Source organism: Carassius carassius, chromosome 3 (assembly GCF_963082965.1).
Source record: "Carassius carassius chromosome 3, fCarCar2.1, whole genome shotgun sequence".
Taxonomy (NCBI): Eukaryota; Metazoa; Chordata; class Actinopteri; order Cypriniformes; family Cyprinidae; genus Carassius; species Carassius carassius.
This window is the reverse complement of record NC_081757.1, coordinates 24,255,756-24,264,655: the sequence shown is the minus strand read 5'-3', so window position 1 is coordinate 24,264,655 and position 8,900 is coordinate 24,255,756. Positions and strand designations below refer to the sequence as shown.

At 37.9% G+C, this 8,900-nt stretch overlaps 1 long non-coding RNA gene across 1 annotated transcript in view; it reads right to left on the bottom strand.

The window, feature by feature from the left end:
* LOC132123558 (uncharacterized) overlaps window positions 1-6,589 on the bottom strand; it is a 71,770-nt gene extending 65,181 nt beyond the window's left edge. Inside the window, exon 1 of the long non-coding RNA XR_009426535.1 lies at window positions 6,472-6,589. This is a non-coding gene — a long non-coding RNA (uncharacterized LOC132123558). The remainder of the gene's footprint in view (window positions 1-6,471) is intronic.
* Between the last annotated feature and the right edge of the window lie 2,311 nt (window positions 6,590-8,900).

Below are 8,900 nucleotides of genomic sequence, written 5' to 3'. Positions count from 1 at the left end.
GTTTAAGTCTGGCTCACGACATTTGAGAATCCCATTTCCCCTTCCCTTATCCCCATTATTTTCAGTCTTCTCTTTTAATTTCATCTATAATAAAATTGGCAAAAAGGCCAGTAATAAATATTAAAAAAATCGTATGGGTGGACTTAGCACCACCTTTCTCTGGAACCAATTTTATAGTGAAAATCTCTTTTAGCCCTCGCAGGGCAGTCCATATCACCTTTAAGCTTCCGTTCAAACAGTCAAAATTAAATGTTATTATACAAAGGTCACACATTAATTCCAGTTTCATAGTATTTCTATTCATGACATTGAATAGTTCGGCAGATATCTGTGTCCTCGTAATCAGATACGGACTTCTCATTAAAAGCGAAAAGGCTAGTGGCTGCCACGAGATGCCACGGCTTTACTTTAAGACTACATCATGCTTTCCACCAAAGGACGTTTCTTCCACAACGCTGTCACCGCTGGCCTGCTCGCCGGGGATTTAAGACACTGATGTCAGCTTTGTGACAGCTGGTTTAAGTGTACAGCTGAGTTTTACAAGACAGGCCCTGTTGTCTGCCCTTAATTAAGGCTGAGAAAATGGGCCTGATTCACAAAAGCAAAAGCTGTTTTGCTGAGCAAAAGGAATATGAAATTATGAGAATGGTTTAGGCATCTGACGAGCCCCAATCACTGTTCTTTTAATGGCAATTTAATTATAATTGGATGTAAAAAGTACTGAAGGATTTGAGAAGTCAAATGCACTGAAAGAGCACTATATAATCCCAAAATGAAACTGGAACTACTGACACAAACTGACTTGTGCTGGCAACATATTCACTAGGCTCAAGTCTCACAAACTTCACAAATACAACAGCTGCACTAAACCATCGCTCCATTCAGTTACTCTTCATGCGCTCACCTCAAGTTAGTACATTAAGAACAAAAGCCAAGCGGAGATCAGCCTGAACAGGGGAGCCGTGGGTAGGGGGTTAATTAATACAAAGCATTTTTAAGAGAGAGCCCCACACATCCGCACTCAGAAGCAGCGGGGCTCCATGATAAGCGGCTCATCAAACACACAAGTGGAGCTGTTTCTCAGCTGTTCTGCACCCAGATTAATAGCACCTCAGGTCAGGAGGCCCCCTGCGGTTCCTCAGCACCCCGCCGTTCTCTCCAGCCAGATCATTCACTAACGCATGCCACGCCGGATAATTGGGGCACGTCACTGCGCTCCGCTCACCTGTCTGCTTGCAGGTGCAAAGGTGTCAGTGCCTTTGAGTAATGTGCAAGCTACTCCGACGGTGAAATCTTACACAGATCCACTTACACGCTGCAGCGTGCAGCTGAAAGCAGCAGGAGAAGCTTTGAGAAAGTAAAGGTGAATAGAAACCCTACAGCAGGATTAAATGGAGGGAGGCGTATCATCCTCTTTTGCAGATGCAATGCGACAACTGGTAACAACCTGTAACCTGTGCCACCCGTAGCACACTTTGTTTCTTTGTGGTCTTCAGGGGTCTCACACCTTTTGACCATTGCTTTTCTAGTTCGTTTTTTTATTACTCTATTCAATGCAATAAGGTTCGGTCTTTAATGCCTTAGATATTTTTAAAATGAATAACCATTTATAGCACAATATGAATCTATGTTCATTTATAAATATATTATCGTGTATTTAATTAATTCATTATTATAATTTCATTCATGAATAATTAACAATAACGGTAACACTTTAATATAGGAAGATTCTCACTATTAACTAGTTCCTCATTAGCATGCCCCTTATTAACATATTAGGTGTTTATTAGTACTTAAAAAGCAAATATTTTGCATTATACATCCTTAAAACTACCCAATACCTAAATTGAACATTTACCTCACTAATAAGAAACAGAAAAGTTTATTAAGGCAAAAGTCGTAGTTCATGGTTTGTTAATAGCGAGAATTGGAACTTTAAATAAAGTGTTCAATAATAAGTGAATAATTTAGTCACAAAAATGTTACTGAAATCTTACAAATGTACTATTTTTATTTATTATAATGGTATATATATATATATATATATATATATATATATATATTATTTTTTTTTTTTCAGGATTATTGATCAAATAAATGCTCTTCTATTAAAACTGTTTAAAGTATCCTGGGGGGTGGAGAGGGGGTTCTGAGGAAATACACTTAGCAGCACAATCATTTTCATCTCTAAGAATAATTAGAAATGTTGATCTTGAGCAACAAACCAGCACATCAGAATGATTTAAAGACTGGAGTAATGGCTGCTAAACATTCAGCTTTGACATCCTATGAATACATTTTTTTTTTAAATAATAAAATAGAAAACAGTTATTTATAGTTTTTACAATATTTCACAGTATTACTGTTTATGATGTATATTTAACCAAATACATGCAGCTTTGGTGAGTATAAGAGACTTACCATCCCCAAACTTTTGAACAACAGTGAAATGAACATTACAATAGATTAATAAATGCAGTAAAAGTATTGTTCATGCTTACTTCATGAAAACTAACTAAAGTTGTAATCAAAGTGTTATTTCCAAGCATGGAAATCACAATCTTAAATCTGCTCTGATATTTCAAATGTTTCCCATGGCGGCAGGAACCCTGGGACTCAGAAAGTCACATCCTGTCTGATTTATTGCACTGCACTTGATAAAAGCCCAGTTAAGTGTGTCAGAATTCATAGTGGAGAGGAGGTGAGAAGGAGAGGAACAGTGGGAATACAAATGGAAGGAAGGCTGGGATTAATTGTCCGAGAAGCGAAATGGCTGTGGTGCGGTTGCTGTGCTTTGAGGGCTGGGGGGGTCTCACTTGTTGTTGGGGTTGAGGTCAGGAGCGGGTCGATTCTAATGGTGTCACCCAGCACGCTCACAATTCCACACTCATTACACCATTCACAATTACTGCTACCTATTTCCCCGAGAGGGCTGGGCCAACCATTATCACGGCGACTCAAATGAAGTGGATAATTGTGTCTCTCTGCGGCACATCAGGAAATGGGGGAGAGAAAGAGAGAGAGAAGATGGAGACAGAGATGCAGAGGAGGAGGAAAGACAGATGGATCAGGAGGTGTGAGACAGATATCAACAGACAACAAGCCAGTTCAAACAGAAGGAACCCTTGTCACATTTACAAGCACAAAAACCGCATTATTGAAGATCAAGCCATCTAAAGTTGGAATAACTTGATCAATTCATGAGGGAAACACGCTCTGATTCAAGCTCACTAATAACACAACCCTCGCGATCGACTGATGCGTACGGGCTCTGAAAACACTCTGTGCCACTAATGTTTAAGGAGTCAGAAAAGGGAATTCATTCATGGGAAATGACCAAAAATAGAGGCGTCTCTCGAATGCTATATTTATAAGAAAGGGAGGCCAACTCTCAGACCGCAATTCTACATAGACTTGTCAAACCGCGTGCCATTACTACCCCTTGTCTTTGCGCACTTGTCATGTAAGACTTGTACTCAAATGAAATATTTATTCTGCATAATAACTTTCAAAGGGGAATAAAGTATGGAATTAATTATTAATCATATGTATATTCAAAGCTTTTCTTTTTTTGGGAGCGTTAGATATTCCCACACAGTGTCAATCTGACGAGAGGCCCCGATTAAGTCTAAGACTCGGAAAAAATGTATGCTGGAAGATGTTGACGTTAGAAAAAACGTAAGCGCTTGCCCCTTAATTTAACTAGTTCACAGGTGTCAGAAGCGGGATGTTTAGCAACACAAATTACACGCCTCGTTTGGCGGATACTATCTGTGCTCTAGTTCTGTGGAACAAAGTACATTTGCCGTGGAAGGGGAGTCAAGGTCAGGTCATCAGCAGACGTCATAAACTCCCATTAACGGGAGTGAGGAAATAAAGAAGGCCACTGATGAGAGGAAATGCGATCTGAAGCGATAGATATCTCATTTACTGCATTCTGCCCCATTCTGACACAATTTGCTTCAAGCCAGTTAATATGCAAGTTATCCATCTGAGAGGGCGTGAGACAGACCATTTCAGTGTCAATTTACAGCAAAAAAAGAGAATGTGAGTACCCTCCATTCTTTAGAGCTCTTTAGTCTAATTCAATTGTACCTTTCAATACCTTATGATATGCAGGAAGTGCTTGGCTCGCCATATTACATTATGGGAGGATAAAATAGTAAAACTGATTTTTTTTTTTTAAAGACGGCAAGTATGCACTGGGATAAAAGCAGATAAAAAGTCAAGCTTACTTTTGCCTTGTCTGGGGGTTGAAAAGTGGCTATAAGTGCTTTAGATAGCGCTTAGCGGTAAATGCAAGGCATCCATCATCTAACTGCTTCAAATAGCAAGGGGAGAAGTTATTCCTTATTGACTTTATTCAACTCTCTGCCTGACAGAATATTCATAGCCAGCTCTGGACATCACAGGAGCTCAAAAGGACGCAGTAAAGTTGGATGAAGCGACAAAGAAAGCAATTTCAAATAAAGAGGTGCGCATCAATTTGCGTACATATCCTTTTTGCAGTAAATATACAGAGTAAGTTTTCACACTTCAGATATCCAAAAAAATAAAAAATAAAAAAGCAGGAGTGAGGAATGTTTGCGCTAAAGGACAAAATAAGTCAATAAAATAAATAAATCCATACATTTGGGATTTTTACACATTTTACATTTCATTCATAAATCTCTGTAATTATTTGGGAAATGTACTCACAATTTCTGAATGATTTTTTTTTTTCAAAGTAAATCCCTCACTTTTTTTTTTTCTTTTTTCATTGTCAATAGTGCATAGGTATGAAAGCCCATTTCCACAATAGAATTAAAATAAATGTAGAAATTTGAAAAAAAAAAAAAAATATATATATATATATATATATATTTTTTTTTTTTTTTTTTTTTTTTCCACAATTCAGAGTTTACAGTATATTTCACAATTCTTACTTTTTGTCCTCACAAATCCCACAATGGCAAGATATACACTCAGAATTGCAAGATATTGTTAACTCGCAATGGCGAGAAACTAGTCATAATTGTGTGGTAAAGTCGCAATTTCCTTTTTTTGTGGCAGAAAAAAAAACTGAATTGTGAGATATAAACTCATAATACTGACTTCTAAATTCTGTCAAAATTGTTAGATTTCAACTAACAAAAATAAGTATTGAACATACTGTAATTTGGGATACAACTAAAACATGTTAAATCAAAGGTCAGTGAATCATAGGTTTTTAGTGACTTGTTTCAACTAGTCCATGGGTGTAAGAAGAAAAATGTGCATTTAGGAAAGCGTGTTAATACAGGTGAGTGGTTCCATCTGACAAAATCACAACTAACCAGTGGAGTGCATAAAAAAGGTTCGGTGCTCAAAGAGAATTTGAGCAAGCCATGCACGGCTTGCACATGGCCAATGCAATAAAGCAAAAGAGAAGATGTGTAGCCCCTGTCTTGAGCATCCTGGATAACAGCAGCATTAAATCAGGGCATTTTAACACACTGGCTTTATTCCATGATCTACTAAAATGAAATATTTTATGTATTTGTGTGCTGTGGTCCAAAAAGTCCAAGATAGAGGAATCCCACAGACCTGCAAGTAGCACATGCATTCATACCAAAGGATACGAATGGAAATTTGGAGCCGACTTTAAATAATCCTTACCTAAGCTGTCGCCAGGCATATTTCATAGCATTAATATTTACATCACATCAGAGTAGAAAATACAAAATCTGAAGATGTGCGCTCGGACAAATTTAAAATGCATACATAAATAACAACATCTGGTAGGAAATCAGGTGGCCTACACTTGCCATGCATGAAGGAACAGAAATATTTCAAATAAGCTATGTGCTTTTTAACATGATAACCAATAGCATTTTTCCAGCATTGGAAAATTATTTTAATTTTATAACATTTTGCCAAGGGCAGTTTGTGTTGAAACTTTAATATGCATCTGGTTAACACCTCAGTGTAATGTGTCTGTACTTGTGTAGTATGTTGCCAGAGTAATGTACATATTTATGTTAATTATCATGTTTAAGATATATTTGCATTAATTCTTAATTAGCACTGTCCTGCAATAGTTTAGAATTAGCACTATTTTTTTTTGGCAAGGATACTTTAACTAAGGGATGTAACGTTTCACTCAACTCACGATTCAGTTCACTTCACGATTTAAATTTCATGATTCGATGCACAATTTATTTTTTTACAAAATGATATTTAAGACAAATTATAAATTAAATGTGTCCTTTTATTATTGCTTGGACAAACTTACCCCCAGTTCATCAGTAGAACACAAACAGATTTTTAACACAAACTGTTGCAGTCTGTCAGTCATATAATGGCAAGTGGATGGGAATCATGGCTTTGAGATTAAAAAAGACATTCACAAACAAAACCAAATTAAACCCTGTGGCTTGTGACGATACACTGATGTGTAAAAATTATCAGTCTGTGCAAGAAACTGAACAGTATTTATATATAGTTTTTTACCTCTGATTTTCACCGCAATGTCAGAACACATTCGCATCTTCTTCTACAACCTGCGTGGGAGGGGTCTTTTTCTTCTTCTTGCTTTACGGCTGATCGCAGACTTATAAGTGCATTACCGCCACCTATCTTATTGACACTCCTAACGGAGATTGTAGATACAGTATCAATAGTCCATTTGAGAGATAAGTGGCGGTAATGCACTTATAAGTCTGCGATCCGCCATAAATCAGTTGTACTTATGAACTTTAATATGCACTATACAGATGAAAGACGAAAATAAAAAATCAGTAAGTTCCCCTCAGACATATCCCTAATTGAATTCCGATTGTTTAGCATCTCAATCGATTTGAAGTCACATATTTAATCGATTTTCAACCAGTTTGTGGTTAATTGTTACATCCCTACTTGACCTTGATCAAAAGTGACAGTAAAAACATTTATAAATATTGCATTAAAAAAAAAATATATATATATATATATATATAGTTCATTTAACCTTAAAGAATCCAATTTATATATACACAGTACAGACCAAAAGTTTGGACACACCTTCTCATTCAACGAGTTTTCTTTATTTTCATGACTATGAAAATTGTAGATTCACACTGAAGGCATCAAAACTATGAATTAACACATGTGGAATTATATACATAAAAAAAAGTGTGAAACAACTGAAAATATGTCATATTCTAGGCTCTTCAAAGTAGCCTCCTTTTGCTTTGATTACTGCTTTGCACACTCTTGGCATTCTCTTGATGAGCTTCAAGAGGTAGTCACCTGAAATGGTCTTCCAACAGTCTTGAAGGAGTTCCCCGAGAGATGCTTAGCACTTGTTGGCCCTTTTGCCTTCAGTCTGCAGTCCAGCTCACCCCTAAACCATCTCGATTGGGTTCAGGTCCGGTGACTGTGGAGGCCAGGTCATCTGGCACAGCACCCCATCACTCTCCTTCTTGGTCAAATAGCCCTTACACAGCCTGGAGGTGTGTTTGGGGTCATTGTCCTGTTGAAAAATAATTTATGCAGCCAAGATACAACCATGCTGGTTCAGGATGCCTTCAATTTTGAATAAATCCCCAACGGTGTCACCAGCAAAGCACCCCCACACCATCACACCTCCTCCTCCATGCTTCACGGTGGGAACCAGGCATGTGGAGTCCATCCGTTCACCTTTTCTAAAGTCGCACAAAGACAAGGTGGTTGGAACCAAAGAGCTCAAATTTGGACTCATCAGACCAAAGCACAGATTTCCACAAGTCTAATGTCCATTCCTGGTGTTTTTTAGCCCAAACAAGTCTCTTCTGCTTGTTGCCTTTATTTAGCAGTGGTTTCCTAGCAGATATTCTTCCATGAAGGCCTGATTCACACGGTCTCCTCTAAACAGTTGTTCTAGAGAGGTGTCTGCTGCTAGAACTCCGTGTGCCATTGACCTGGTCTCTAATCTGAGCTGCTGTTAACCTGCGATTTCAGAGGCTGGTGACTCGGATGAACTTATCCTCCGCAGCAGAGGTGACTCTTGGTCTTCCTTTCCTGGGGCGGTCCGCATGTGAGCCAGTTTCTTTGTAGCGCATGACGGTTTTTGTGACTGCACTTGGGGACACTTTCAAAGTTTTCCCAATTTTTCAGACTGACTGACCTTCATTTCTTAAAGTAATGATGGCCACTCGTTTTCCTGTACTTAGCTGCTTTTTTCTTGCCATAATACAAATGCTAACAGTCTATTCAGTAGGGCTATCAGCTGTGTATCCACCTGACTTCTGCACAACACAACTGATGGTCCCAACCCTATTTATAAGGCAAGAAATCACACTTATTAAACCTGACAGGGCACACCTGTGAAGTGAAAACCATTTCAGGTGACTACCTCTTGAAGCTCATCAAGAGAATGCCAAGAGTGTGCAAAGCAGTAATCAAAGCAAAAGGTGGCAACTTTGAAGAACCTAGAATATGACATATTTTCAGTTGTTTCACACTTTTTTGTTATGTACATAATTCCACAATCTACAATTTTCATAGTCATGAAAATAAAGAAAACTCTTTGAATGAGAAGGTGTGTCCAAACCTTTGGTCTGTACTGTATGTATATATTAAAATAGAAAAAAAAAATTTAACTGCAAAAATATTTACAATATTACTATTTTAATGCATTTCTCAAAAGATATATGCAGCATTGGTGAGCATATGGGACTTCTTTCAATAACATAAGAATCCAAATGTTCTGAACAGTATATGTGGACTTTTAATTGCATGAACATACACCCACAACACTGCCTGAACATCCTCAAAGAGAAGACTATTAGGTTTTCTAACATCAGTTTAGCACAATACAGCAGAACAACGAGAGGCTGAACTCTCCATCTTGTGATACTGGTTATTGGAGATGATGAGCCTCTCATGTCGATGAAAATAGCAACTGCTGCCGCAACCCAATT